This window comes from Sapajus apella, unplaced genomic scaffold (genome assembly GCF_009761245.1).
Source record: "Sapajus apella isolate SASKATOON/1434 unplaced genomic scaffold, GSC_monkey_1.0 scaffold7, whole genome shotgun sequence".
In the NCBI taxonomy this organism is placed as follows: domain Eukaryota; kingdom Metazoa; phylum Chordata; class Mammalia; order Primates; family Cebidae; genus Sapajus; species Sapajus apella.
Genome location: NW_022436947.1, coordinates 25,291,933 through 25,308,383, shown reverse-complemented (window position 1 = coordinate 25,308,383; position 16,451 = coordinate 25,291,933).

Sequence of the window (16,451 nt, the reverse complement as noted above, 5' to 3'; positions counted from 1 at the left end):
CATGTCAAAGGAAATTAATTCAACCATAAGTGCAAGAAACTTTTTGACAAAAGTAGAAGGAGAATGAGAAAAGAATTTATGGAAGAAGACTTGAGGGATACGTGCGATTTAAAATGTAGGGGAAAAACTTTCAGATTAAAGGAACAAGCTGAGCAAAATATTAACTGGTGAGTGCACAAGCGCATGACTTTGCATTCTAGTGAAGATAGTGTGGAGGAATATAGTGGATATTTCAAAACCATGAAGGGGACAATGCATGAAATGAATACTATATCTAAAATTATTTACTAGAGGCTTTGAAGAAACATATTTTGTAATATTTAATATTCAACAAAATTTTCAGGCTTAAAGGAATAGTGTGTGGCTAGCCAATTTAATTTTATTCTCAGATATATTGAAGTATTTGAATGCTGGAAATCACTCAATGGGTAAACTCATCTGATTTACATTATGGTGATAATTTTTACAAAAGTGTCATAGCTACAGAAAAGTAGGTACAGTAGAACTTATTTGTTTTATATCTAGAGAAAAAAGAGGAAAATATTTTTCCAAATATAGGTTTAGATATATTATCTATTGTTCTTTTTGACAGCATTAATCAGAAAAATGGATTTTCCATGGCTAAGAACTTTAGAGAGATATCATTAAAGGGTCTCACTTACTATTCCCAAAGTGTTTTTGTTTCTCTGTGACTCTTCTGGTGTTCCAGGATTATTTTGTTGGATGCACTGAAACTACACTTCAGCAGGGCAGAGACACAGTAGTTCTTGGATTTGGTCCACCTTCTGGAGTCAAAAAGGAGAACCAAAGTAACTAATTTCAATCTTGGAGCATAAGATAAATTGTGAAGTCTTGTTTATATGATTTTAGGGATGTAGTCATAGAGTTGAAACTGAATCTTCTCAAAAAGATCCATCAAAGAATGCCTTTCATCTGGAGTGTGTTGCTTTTGTTCAGAAGTAGCTTCCAAGCACAAGAATCACACTACGTGTACTTCCTGCCAAACCCTTTCAAGGAAGTGGCATCAGCTTATGTGAATCAATGTTAAATTAATACTGAATTTCCTCAAATTTATCGTAATTGTTCTTAGGTTTCAAGGTGGCATCATTTGGAATCCTCAACCAACCGCTATGTTCTGGTCATAGGGTTCCAAAACATGCTATAGAAATATCACATCTTGCCAAGCGAAGTGATACAAACTCTCTATCTGATTTGGTTATCCAGCTGTATGGTAAGCCTGGAAGACAGTGAAACACCAGGGATAACCGTGTTTTTTTTTAAAAAAAAAACTGTCTGGAGAATGCTACAAGTGTTTATGTGCTGGCTCTCACTTTACCATTTTTGGTTTTGTTTTGTGTGTTTTATATGGAGTTTTATGAGAAAGACTTAGTTGAGAGTTTGGCTATTCACATCTAACAAAAATTAATATTGATTTTTGGAAATCCATTTTCTAGAAAGACATTTGCCCATCTGCCATGAGGAATTTCTCTCTTGCCCATGTGTACAGGCTCCAATTGCCACCAGTGGTTATCCCCTCTCTCTCTCCTCTGATTTCATCATTTATTTTTCTCTCTGGCCACATATATCATATACATCTTTCAACATTGTCATCTTTGTATGCAGAGTATTTAAAAGAACAGTGTTTTGCTGTCCCAGTCTAGATAATGACTTTAGGTCTTCTTATTTCTTTCAAATGATTACTTCAAACTAATTTTCTATGAAGGTAGTTTTCAAATGTGTGTTGGAGATTTAGTCCTAAAAGAATTATGAAAGTCTAAGTAATACATTGGAAGTTTTTGTTGTCATGTAAGTCTTTTTAAAAATTTTCAGAAGCTTAAGCAGTTGCAAATTTAAAAATTATCCAGGCGTGATGGCACATTCCTGTAGGCCCAGCTACTTGGGTGGCTGAGCTGGGAAGACTGCTTGAGCCTAGGAGGTTGACACTACAGTTAGCTATGGTCTCACCACTGCACTCCAGCCTGGGTGACAGAGTGAGACCCTGTCTCAAAAAAAAAAAAAAAAAAAAGCAGATGCAAATTATATAATTTCCAGCATATTCTAAATATCACAATTTGAATAGAGCTTAAATCAATTTAAACTTAGAACAGAACAACATATTAAAAATAAATAAAGGGAAGTACATGGGGGATGGTGAAATAGGACCTGTGAAAATTCTGCAATCGCATAGAAACAAGAACACTGGCAAAAAATAATCAAAACCAACTTCTTCAGAACCTTGGAAATTCATTGGAGGTTTACAACAATCCAAGAAATATTTATTCAAGAAAAATGACTGAGTATCACTTGAGGCCAGAAGTTCAAGACCAGCCTAGACAACAAAGTGAGAACCCGTCTCTGCAAAAAATTAATTAGATGAGCTTGGTGGCATGCACTTGTGTTCCCAGCTACTTAGGAGGCTGAGGTTGGAAGATCACTTGTGACCAGGAGTTTGAGGTTGCAGTAAGCTAAGACTGCACCACTGTACTCCAACTTCAGCAACAGAGTGAGATCCTGTCTCAAAAAAAAAAAAAAAAAAGAAAGAAAAAAGAGAGAGGGAAAAAAATTACTAAATATTGGTAAGGACCATGAGCTTTCTGACATTCTAACTTGCTCTAGTCCCGTTCTCCTCTCTTTAGATCCATGGCAATTTGGGAAACCATAAGCATTACCACTATGATTGCTGTGAAAAATCAGCAACCAAGCAACCACTAAAAGGGAGAGCTGTGTTTGGAGATTACCCGAAGCTGCATTCCAAAAGAAATATTACAATTAGGAAGCTCTTTATGGAGCTCTCAGGGATAGGCCTTATTTGATCTGACTCAGAGCTTACTCTCTTGGTGTGAACAGCCATGTTCTTGCATCATTTGTTGCAAGTAATCAGTGGCAATTATTTAACATTAAAGCTGACTGAAGTGGAAATAATACTTGCTGCTAACATGAAGCTGGCCAAAAATTTGGGGAATGGTATCTCTGTAGGTGGCTCTAAAAAGCTCTGACCTATTCCTGGGAATCTAGAATCCCAAGTAGGTGTGCTGAGTCGTGCACAACTTAAGAGTGCCCCAATCTTTCACCTTTAGCTGACCTTGAGGCTCTTCACAACCAAGAAGTTGAGGCTAAGGCAGAGTTGTAGTCTGTTAGAGTGTTGAAGTGTGCATTAAAACACAGACGACCATGGATTGGGATAAAATATTTTCAAACCACACATCTGGTAACTGGATATCTAAAATATATAAGCAATCTGAAAACAAGTTTTCTTAATCATTCCACATATGAAAATATATCATAATATCACATTGCATCCCATAAATATACGCAATTATTATTTGTCAATTTAAAAATATATAATAAATTTTTAAAATAATAAGAGGCAAGTAGTATTCTAAATTTCCAAATTTAAAATGGGCACAGGATTTAAATAGATATTTAAATCCTTTGCCCACTTTGTATATATTTTTGTATATTTACATCTCTTTGAAAGAAGACACACAAATGGCTAAGTGCATGAAAAGATGCTAAGTCAGCCTGGGGACTGCTATAACTATAAACTGGTAAATTTTAAACAACAGAATTTTATTTTTCGTAGTTCTGGAGGAAGGAAATGTGAGATCAGGGTGCCAGCATGGTTGGTTTTAGGGACTTCTTTCAGGTTGTAGGCTCCTGATTTCTTGTAGCCTCACAAGGCAGAAAGAGAATGAGCTATGCTGCTACAGTCTTCTCAAAGGAACACTAAAATCTACCCTGATGACCTAATTCCCTCCCAGAGTTTCCACCTCCAAATATCATCACATTGAAATTAGATTTCAACACACAGATTTTGGGGGACACAAATCCAAAACAGAGGCTCAGCATGACTAGTCATTAGGAAAACTAATCAAACCACAATGAAATAGCACTTTACACTCACTGGTATGGCAAAAATTAAAAAGAAAGACATTAGTACATTTTGACAAGGATGTGAGGAAATTGACACTCTCCTACATTGCTGGTGGAATTGTCATAGGTGCAACTTCTTTGGAATACATTTTGGAAACTCCTTAAAATATTAAACATATAATTATATACAATATAAATCAGAAATTCCACTAGTAGGTATAGTCTCAAGAGAAATGAAAAAAAAATTTCATGCAAAGACTTGTACAAGAATATACATAAAGCATCACTTATAATAACACCCAAAGTGAAAACAACGTAAGAGTCCATCAACTAACAAATAAAATGTGAAAAATTATAAAATGGAATATTATTTGGCCACAAAAATAAACGAAGAAAGTGATTTATGGTGTAACATGGATAAACCTTGAAAAGATTATGCTAAGTGAAAGAAATCAGTCACTAAGATCACATATGGATTATTTCATTATATGAAATATCCAGAACAGCCAAATTAGAAGAGTCAGAAAGTTGGTTCCAAGGGAGAGAAAGAAATAGAACATAATATGACTGCTAATGGGCACAAGTTTTTTCTTTGCAAGTATGAAAATGTTTAAAATTATACAGGGGAATTGCTTGCACAACTCTGAATATTCTAAAAATTGAATTGTATGACCAAAAGGAAGGATTTGATGATACATAAATTTTGTCACAATAAAGCTGTTACTTTTAAAAGTAAACTAAACTTTTTATTACCAGTCAGAAATTTTACATTGCTCCTTTTTCTTTTCCAATGTTATTTTCATTTACATGAAATAACAGTATCCCGCTTTGTAACAAATATTTTTAACGATCCTCTATATTTAGTTCAAAAATTACACATGTTGATTAAAATGAAATTATATTTTTGAAATTTTTGTGACTTTAAGCTTTAAAAAAATAGAATAAGTAATTTTTAAATTATTTTTTAGTGCACAATTGATCAAAGTTTTGGAAATAATTAACAAATACAAAATTTTATTCAAAAAAATCTAATGTGATAGAAGTGGAGAGGGGAGATTAATGTTTATGGTCCTTGACTAAAGGTACTGTATTTTGCCTTTTTGTTCAGCATCTCAGAGGCTTACACCACAGAAAATGTATCATAGTATGGGGGAAATAGTAAAGAAAGAGAGAGACATAGAAGGAAAAGTGCTAAGCCAAGAACTTTACTTGGTACCTGTACTCCAACAATATGAAAGAAAATTCAAGAAAGTATAGCAATTTAAAAATAAACTTGGTATTAACCCAGTAGTGCAATGTTTTAATTCCCAAGCTTACATGTGTGCACTAGCTCTAGAATACTAAGAAGGATCAGTAAAAATTGTTTTTAACCTTAGGGTAAATTTTTACTGATGAGAATGGCTGTTTCCATACAAAAAATAAAATTTATATGCTCAGTTTGATGAGCCTATTTTTTAATGGCCAAATTTGTATCAGGGGCATGTTGATTGGACCTCTCTGAAGACAGTTTTTCATAGGGACATACTAATGAGGCCTATAAGATAAATTACTAGGCATTCAACAAAGCTTTTTTGTGGGGGAGGGGATGCTGTATGTTAAATTTAGCTTTCACAAATCAAAAGTGAGTCTGAATACTTTTATGTTTATTAGATATTTGTTTTTATTTTAATAGTTTGTTTTGTAATTGGATTTCTTTTAGTATCACTCATTATTAATGTATAATAATTATTTACATAATGTTAGTCATTGATCAAGCATATTAAAATAGTTTTCTAATTTGTGACTTTCCTTTCTGTTTCTAATATTGATTGACATACAAACGTTCAGAATGGTATATACTCAAATACATTTATTTTATTTTCTTTTATTTTTAAAGACCTATTTGTGGTAAAATCACATAAATATCCACCTATATTTTTTCTTGCTCTTTTGCAGCTGTATATGCTGTATTTAATTCTTTAATCTTGATTATATATTGAAGTATAATGTATTGAGAATCTAATTGTGGTTTAAAAAGTAAATAATTGTCCTAGGGACTCTTTAGCAGATACTTCATCAATCTGCAGTAATTTGAAATTCCATCTTTATCCTAGTTTTTTTTTTGTTGATATTTAGGTCAAATGGTAAGTTTCCTTTTCTCTTTCTTATACTGGTATTTACTATGAATTATTGACATTTTAGATTACGTTTTAACACATAAAAGTAAATTAAAACTTAGAATAAGATACATTTTAAAATAATTGTCTTAGCTATTCTCATAAATATCATCTTACACATAAATTCAGGATCATTTTATAGAATTCCCCCAATTTTTGATAAGGATTTCATTTGAGTTATGGTCCAAGATGTTAAAGAGGGAGAACCTGCAATTGGTGCCTGAGATTGAGTTTTGAATCCACCAATAACATGATGTTTAATCCTGTATCATCTACTTAACTTCAATTTATTCATCTGCAAATAATAGTATCTAACAATTAAGATATTCTAAATCTTAAATATACTTGCACACATACATACATAACTTAACATGATGTCTACCCCAGAACAAAGCATTTAATAAAAATTAAATATTATTATTTTTAAAATTTCATACTTATACATTATCTTGGGGAATTATTGTTTTAGAGTTAATATATTTCTAAGTCAGGAAAACAATTATTGAAGTAGTTCTTTTCTTTTTCTTTTCAAATTTTTGCTAATGTATTTCAAATAGGCCCACAGCATGTTTTCATTTTATAATCGTTTATAGGTATTACATATTTTTGTTACTTTGTGAATAAAAGTTTTTCTAATTGTATTGACCCAACTTTTATTGTGATATATTGAAAACATATTGATTTTTGTTTGTTAACGGACCTGATTACTGATCTTGCATATTAGATCTATTTTAAACTATTAATAATTTTTCATCAATTAATTTGAGTTTTCTCAATAATTGTATATCTAGTAATGATAATTTTATTTCTTCCTAATATTTATATTTCTTTTTTTCTTTGTTTGTTGAATTCTTTAGAAATTTAAGAATGATACTGAATAACAATGATAAATAGAAATCCATATCTTGTTCTGGTTTCAAATTTTAGAAAAAATATTTTTAATGTTTTAAAGTCCAGTAACATGCTAGTTATTGTTGGAATAAGTCTTCTTTATAATAATGATTTTTTTCTTCTTAGTTTGTGCCAGTTTGCTTTAGAATGGGATATTGGATTTCATCAAAATAGTTCTTGAAATACAACAAAATAAAGATGTTTATTTTTTAATTGATTGATTTAATGATTTACCAAAATTTATTTGTCTATTTTGATCCATCCTTTTATTTCTGGAATAAAAATGTTATAGCATAAGCACTAAAATCAAACTCCTTGTATTTAAATACTAACTCTAAAGGTTATTAGCCATGTAATATTGGGCCTATTATTTCACTTTTTTCATTTATAAAATGAGGGTTGAAAAGTTATTTTTCTCAAGAGATTATTATGAAGCTTAAAATATTGATAGACCATAGTAGGCTCTTTTAATTTCTTTTTGTATTTTCTCTGAATTGATTTTGTAACGTTTTGTATCTAGATTTAAAAGTAAAAGTGAACCATCTATTTTTGCATACTTTCCTAGCCAGGTTTTTGTATCATTTCAGGAGATTCTTTTTTTTCAGATTTTCAAAGTTACTAGCATTGATTTATTTGGTAATCTATTAATTTCATCATCATTAATATATATTGTTTTATGTTGAGACTTATTTAAAATTCTTATGAAATTTTTTTTCCTTTCCCTTATTAGCTGTATTGGTATTCTACTGCCCCTCTAACAAATTGCTTAAAGTTTAGTGGCTTAAAGCAACACAATTTTATTATGTAACAATTTTACTATATATATAAAAATATAACTTAATATGAATGACATAACCTATTATATGTTATTACATATAATATAGAAATTTATTTTATATATCTATAATATATGTGTATAATTATATCAGAGGTCTAAAATGTGTCCACAGGCCTGTGTTTTTTTCAGAGATTCTGGAGGGGATCAATTTCCTCTCCTTTTCCATCCTCAGGAGGATTTCCTACTCCTTGGCTCATGGCTGCTTCCTCCATTTTCAAAAGCAGCAGCATACATCTTCTCTCCTCTTTGACATTTGCTTTAATCCTTATATCATCTCTCTGCCTCATACTCTACTGCCTCCCTCTTATTAGGAACCTTGTGATTGCACTGAGCCCACTTACGTAATTCAGGATCATACCTCCAAAATTATTTTGCCACTAAGTCATCTTGCCATATATTGACAAGTTTCAAAGGTTAGGATATGACATCTTTGGAATGTTTTCAGATAGATTAGTTTTCTCCAAAGAACATTATCTTGATGTAACTTGTTAATTTTGCTATTTTCATTTTTCAGAATTTTATTATTTTTTTCCTTTTTTTAAACTCCAGTTATTTTTCTTTGTCTAACTGAATTAGTATTTTTACTCATTCTTATGCATTTGGCCCAGTGTGGTGGCTCACACCTGTAATCCCAGCACTTTGAGAGGCTGAAGCAGGTGGATCACGAGGTCAAGAGATCGAGACCATCCTGGCCAACATGGTCTAAACCTATCTCTAATAAAAATACAAAAATTAGCTGGGTATGGTGGTGCATGCCTGTAGTCCCAGCTACTTGGGAAGCTAAGGCAGGAGAATCCCTTGAACCTGGATGGCACAATCTCTGGGGACAGAGTGAGACTCCACCTCAAAAAAAAGAAAGGAAAAATAAAGCATTTACATCTCTAAATTTTTTTCTGATTATAGTTTTGGATGTGTGTTATAAATTTGGTTTTGTAGTCATCCAATTATTGCCATTTTAAAAATTAATAATTTTAAGTTTGACATTCCCTTTGATCTTTCCATTATTTAGGTGAGATTAAAAAAAAATTACAAGTGACTTATTAAACCTGTATTTTCCTGTTAATTTTTTATTTTATTTCATTGTGGTAAAGTAACATCCTAAATGATTTCTGCATTTTGTGTTTTCTTAGGTTTTCTCTGTGGCCTGATAATGATCAGTTTATATAAATTTAATTATTCATAGGATATAGTATGTGATATCTGGCTTTCAATTGGCATTATTAATTTTATGTTATAGCCACTGTAGGGTTATTTATTTTTGCCTACTTCATAGGCTTCAAAGAGTCTATTTTAGTGACATTGATTAGGGAATGTGGCACAGTGAAAGAAAGCTGAGATGTTGTTCAGGGATTTTTACATTTTAGGTTAAAACTGCAACAAATATAAAAGCAAAAAAATAGAGTACATGTATTTTTGAACAGTAAAAATTTATTCCTTGTATGTGTACTTCCTAGACTTGTTTTGCACATTTGCCTACCAATGAGCATTTAGGGAAAAGTAATGTTTAAATTTTAAAAAGTAAATAGATATCTTTTTTAAAAATCTGCCTTTCTCATCTTGCTTTCTACCTACATATCTTCTGAAACTTTGAAAACTTTTGACTTTGCCCATCTGTATACTGTCATTAAGAAACACACTAGAAAAACATTAGCACTTGTGACATTAAGTATTATAAAAGCATGAGGAACTTGCTTTGAACTGCTATCACAGCAGAAGGTCAGTGTAGGTTTTAGCTAGCTTTTCTTTAACCTTCTGAATTGCAGCAGAGAGCTGATACTGAAACCATGTCTGAAAGTTCTATACTAAATGAGTTTGATGGTGTCAGCTTAACTGGAGCCAAAATAAACCTACAGTATATGTTTATAGTGTCTGTTTTATACATGTCTAGAGAAGAGGAACTATTGAAGTTGAATTACTTCTTACCCCTGGAGAGGGTAGTCCTTCAATGTCATGACAAAGGTCACTGGCAGGTCATCAAGGAGAAGCCGGTTTCTGCATAACAGTGCAGTTCTAAAGCCTATCAATTCTTCATCTTTACAAAAAACAAAATAGTAAAAATGTTTTTGTAATACAAGAAATATAAATACATACATATACATTTGTGCACATTTACATATTCAGGTTTAAAATACATATTCTCAGTGTGTGCATAGAAAATTATAAATTGTACCTAAAAACTATTGTTTTATTTGGAATTATTTTTACTTTGCATTGTGTGGAATATAAGTAAAATAAGAAAACTTTCACTCTGTATCAATGTCAAAATATCACAGCTTTGCCCAGATTGATAGTGGGCTTTATTGACAGGTGTCAGGAGATGTTGAATCAAGTGTGGGGAATGCAATCCCCAGTTCAAAAGAACAGAACATTTTTCAAATCCATTAGCATACATAAAGTATATATATTTTTATGTAAAATGGTAATTACTTTTATTTTAAATACAATTTTTTATTCTGTCTCCCCCACCCTGACCTTTTTACAGCAGAATAATTTTCCAAATGTTGATTTTCTTTAAATGTAAATTTTATAAAGACAAGTTACTCAAAATAAAGTGTTCTATACTAATTATTACAAATTCTATTTTAATGTTTAAGATGCTGGTATGTATAAATAGGATGAATGTGATCTAACTGTCCACCTTCAGTATTAATCAACTCATCTACCTGATGTCTTCTTGCTGTTGCTATACTGACCTCTGCAGGCTTCTGAAATTGGGAACAATTGTTTATTCTGTGCATAGTGCTGCCGGCCATTGTAGAATAATTTGAAGGACTCTGTAGTTGCAAATGACTTGCACACTTTGATTTATTGATAAGTTTAGATTTCTTTTCATTCTTTGATGAAGAACTTTGTGCATATATATTTTGAAGAATAATTTCAAAAGCAGATTGGTCACTCTTGATTACTAAATAACATTTTTGCCCAACAAACTTGTTTAAGTTGAAAAATCTCTCTTTAAAATGTCCACTTTAGAAACTACTTTTTGCCTTTAATATAGGAAAAGATTATTGGTGAGTTAGCTGGTGCAACAATGAGAGTCAAAAACATTTTCTTTTGCAAATAAACTATATGTTGACTCAGACTTTGTTCTATGTGCAGTTTGATTCCATTTTTTCATCTTTTTGCATAATAAGCATTTTAACTTGTAAGTTAGAGAATCACTTGCCAGACCTACTGAAGCTCAAATAAGATCATTTGTGAACTCTGATATAAATATTATAAATAACAAATTAGTTTTGTGATGTATCTATGCATGATGGAATTTTATCCTGTAGAATTGTGCATTATTTGTAAAAAATTAGTCTGTTCTTTCTAGCTTAATTCTTCTCACCATTTTGTACTTTAAGATTTCTAACATATATTCGTGCCCAACTATAAGTTTCCAATTAGTCTCTGACACCTCTTTTATACATACATATACATACATATATATATATATATATATGTATGTATATGTAACTCACGGTCTAGTCTGGTTGATTTGCAGAGCAGTGTCCCAAATTTTATTTATGTTAGAGACAAAAGCATGTTGAATTGCAGCTCTGTGTATGCCTATTTCTGATTTAACAAATGACAATATACAGAATGCTTAAAAATTTGGGCCTGGAAATGTATTTTTGTCTGGTTTATGTTCCTTTGCTTTCCTCCCTTTTACTGATTTTAGTAACTATTTCATCTGTTTGCTGTAGCTACCCAAATTATTCTCCTAAATAGGTATAGGGGATATCTAAGCAATTTCTATCTCTCTGCTAAGTAGTAAAATCATTTATGAATATCATTTTTATTCATACATCTTGGAAAATCAAATCGCTCTATGTTCTATCACCTTTCTTCCATTTACAAAAGTTCAGGTGATACTCATTCTGTAATATTTACTCTCAGTCTAGCTGTTAACTGAATCCTGTATCCTAGAATTTAAATAGTCCAAGATTTTCTTTGTAAGTCACTATCACTTGAAACATCCATTGACGTTTTCTGATTATTTTGGCCAAAAAATGTAATTTTATGTGAAATGCACAGATATAGCCACAGCAAAATAAATACAATGTATTAAATGCCCTTAATACATTGTCTTCAAAAATTTTTTGATGACTGATTGGGAAAATTTTAACATTAACTAGGTGTTAGAGGATCTTAAGGAATTATTCTTCTTCTATATGAAGATGTTAAAAGTTAAGCCAAGACATTTTGAGAGTTAAAACATTCCTTAATCATTTCTTTAAAGTTTTATGTCATATCCAAGGTATGATTTATAGTCACAACCTTAGATGTGAAAATTATGTGTCTTCATTTCACTATATCTTAATAGAGCTCATGACCCTCCATTTTTACAGAATCCTGTTGTTTTAAGGTACCCTCAGCCACTTTCAGTTTAAACTTGCCATTTCAAAATATTGCCTTTTCTGATGTTTCATCCTTTCTCTCCTTAATTGATTCAGGAAGGTTGGGAGAAGCTGTCTTGCCCCTTGTATCTGACTTCCTCTGACTTGAACAATTTCCATAGAGTATGCATTACTGGCACCCAATCCTATTGCATTCATGCCCACCAGTCACCAGAATCAGGAATTCTCTTTTCTTTAAATCCTAAGCCCAAATCCCTTCAGGTTCATTGTCCTACACAGCTACTGGTATGGCCCTTCTCCATCTCATGAGAGGCCTAGAACCTTTAGTATACCTCTCATGTATCACACTAAATCCAAAGGGTTTCTGTATGGCTACCTATGGCCAAGCTAAAAAAGTAAAAAAGAAAAAATAAATTTAAAAAAGTGAAAAGAAACAGATAATACTGTATTTAACTCATATTCAAATACAGTCATGTGTTGCTTAACCATAGAACCACATTTTGAGAAATGCATGGTTACGCTATTTTGTCATTACATGAACATCATAGAGTGTATTTGCACAAACCTGAATGCTATAACCTACTACATACCTAGGCTATATGGTATAATCTATTGCTTCTACGCTACAGACATGAGTAGCACGTTGCAGTGCTGAGTGTGGTATTATAACACAATGTAAACATTTATGTACCTAAACATAACTAAACATAGAAAAGCTATAGTAAAAATACAGTATTATCATTTTATGGGACCACCATAGTAAATGCAGCCCAATATTGATCAAATCATCATTATGTAGCACATGACCGTACTACTAGAAAATCTGTCTTACAACAAAAGCCAAAATAGACAAATGGGACCTAATCAAACTCCACAGCTTCTGCACAGCAAAAGAAACAGTCATTAGAGTGAATCGACAACCAACAGAATGGGAAAAAATTTTTGCAGTTTACCTATCTGACAAAGGGCTGATATCCAGAATTTACAAAGAACTAAAACAGATTTACAAGAAAAAAACAAGCCCATTCAAAAATGGGCAAAGGATATGAACAGATACTTTACAAAAGAAGACATACATGAGGCCAACAAACATATGAAAAAATGCTCATCATCACTGGTCATCAGAGAAATGCAAATCAAAACAACATTGAGATACCATCTCATACCAGTTAGAATGGCGATCATTAAAAAATCTGGAGACAACTGATGCTGGAGAGGATGTGGAGAAATAGGAACAATTTTACACTGTTGGTGGGAGTGTAAATTAGTTCAACCATTGTGGAAGACAGTGTGGTGATTCCTCAAGGACCTAGAAATAGGAATTCCATTTGACCCAGCAATCCCCTTACTGGGTATATATCCAAAGGATTATAAATCGTTCTACTATAGGGACACGTGTACACGAATGTTCATTGCAGCACTGTTTACAATAGCAAAGACCTGGAACCAACCCAAATGCCCATCGATGATAGACTGGACAGGGAAAATATGGTACATATACACCAAGGAATGTTATGCAGTCATCAAAAACGATGAGTTTGTGTCCTTTGTAGGGACATGGATGAACCTGGAAACCATCATTCTCAGCAAACTGACAGAAGAGCAGAAGATCAAACACCGCATGTTCTCACTCATAGATGGGTGTTGAACAATGAGAACACATGGACACAGGGAGGAGAGCACTACACACTGGTGTCAGTTGGGGGAAAATAGGGGAGGGACAGTGGGGCGTGGGGAGTTGGGGAGAGATAGCAAGGGGAGAGATGCCAGATGTAGGTGATGGGGAGGAAGGCAGCAAATCACACTGCCACGTGTGTACCTATGGAACAATCTTGCATGTTCTTCACATGTACTCCAAAACCTAAAATGCAATAAAATAAATGGGAAAAAAAATGTAAAAAAAAAAAAATAGAAAATCTGTCTTAATTTTGGAAAAAAAGTTCTGAATCCAGTGGAAGCTTTATAAAATCCCAAAGAAATTTTGCTTTTAGACTTTTATAAATTCCAGCTTTAAGAATGACTTTTGATTTTTAAAAATGACTTTTTATATAACTTGATAAGCTTTTTAAGAAACCATGCTTTAGTTATTTGTTAGAATCTTCAGTTCTAACCATTACTATTTATGTCATACACAGAATCACCCCTTCTATCCACCACCCATAAGAAAAAGAAAAAATAAGCCTGTAGTGTCATCTTGAGGAGGTGTAGGCTACGCATAAGTGGATGAAGTTAAGATCTCAATACATCATATCCTGAGTCCTCGTGAAGGCCATGTGAATGTTAGGGATAAAATTTACAAGTAATATTTACAAAGGCCAAGTGTGGTGGCTCACACCTATAATCCCAGTACTTTGGAAGGCTGAAGCAGGGGAATCATTTGAGGCCAAAAGCTTGAGACTAGCCTGGGCAACAAAGTGAGACTCTGTCTCTACAAAAGATTGTGGTAACCTTGTAGAGCAATGCCATGTTTCACTAATGTCTTGCATATCCTACCACCTTAATTTTTTTGAGAAGAAAACAAGTGATTTTTATTTTGTAATTATATCTGTTTAGACTCACTTGATTTTTTAAAATATGTTTATACAGACTCTGAATATTAGTCAATTTATCAGGCTGATACTAGATATTACGAAGCTAAAGTTGAGCAAGATATCATTCTACTATAAGTAGTGAATGGGATGGGTAGAATATCTACAGAAGCACCTTTTCTTTTTCCTTTAGTAAGATATAGCAGCATTCATTCCCTACCAGTCTCCCTATCAACATGACCACCACTGCCTCCATACGCACAATATGCTACTATCTCAACTATGTTGTTTATCCTAAATACAATGTACTTCTTTGTCCAATAAGAGATCAGAGGATCATTCTGCACATTCAACATTAATGGCAATTTTATCCTACTAACACATGTAGCCACTTAATTCTTTACTTTGTTTTGGCTGGGGTCAGAACAGCTTTACTGAGTGATCAAGTTTCTTGATGCCTTGATCTAAAATGTTAAAAAACAAAAACATGGCCAAGTGACACACGTTCAAAGCATTTTAAAATGGCAGTTGTCTTTTATAAACTAGATAATTTTACAAATGAAAATCTCTGAGTTATAAAACATAAATCATCATTATCTAGAATTTTTTAAAAATTTGCTATTACATTCATTAGACCTTATAAGTCAGCACAGTATGGCTGGAGTTTTTTCTTTGTTTCTCCATTTAGCTTATTTGAAACCAGCTGTCTCTGAGGGAAGGATCATTAAAATGCTACAAATTCGAGGTGACTATGTGATTGGTGAATTGACAGGAAAAAAAGTGTTTTCACATTTATATTTTTGCCTTTTCATGGTTCATCTTTTCTGTCATTTTGTGCTTTATGATAAAATGGAAGAAAAAATGTCCATGAATAACAAGCACTATGTTCTATCCATATCACTAACTAGTCAGACCTGTAATAAGCCTTTTAACTTCTCTGAGCTTCAATTTTCTTTGTGTTGTATTTAATACAATACTAATACACATACTCTTTTCACTTTTTTAAGAATACAATATATTTGACATATTTGAGCTTCTGAAAAACAGGAACATATTGAAGGACTAGCCATCAGTTTCAGATCGTTCTGAACCTGATATCTAAGTCACAGGAAAAGGTAAATAATAATAATAAAACTGATTTGTTAGTTGACTGAGTTGAATGGCAGATTCAGTTTAGCATAATGTTTACAGCTTATGAAGAAAGAACTTGGGTATCCCCAGAGATGATGATGGGATTCAGATGATACTTGTACATTTATCTTAGATATGGCAACCTATGTTATTTTTAATAAACACTTGCTTTATATAATAGAAATCATAAAAGGCATATGTGAAGTCAAGTAATTTGAATTACCTGATAGTTATACACTGGGGCAATTTTTTTCAGCTATAATTCTAGGAAGAAATGCATATTACCTGTTCACATTTGTATCATTGAAACTCTAATCCATCTTATCTAATTTTAAAGGAAAAACTTCCTATCTCCAAACTAGAAAAACATTAAAAATAATGATAATGACATCAAAAGATAGGAGGAGAAAGCAGTAACTCAATACCAGTTTGAGATAAGGCAAAAAAACTGGAAAACTACATATCTTAGGTGAGAGTTAGATTGGGTAGAGCTTTCAAAAACAAAAAGGCTCTACACAAGAGCTTACATAGAACTTAACGTGTCAGACACTATTCTAAGCAGTTTACACATATCAAATCAATGAAGTCTCACACTCAGTAAAGTAGGTTGGATTAATATTCCACATGAGGCACAGAAGTACTTATGGTTAATTACCTTACTCCAAAACACATCCATTTTTTAAACTGGTAC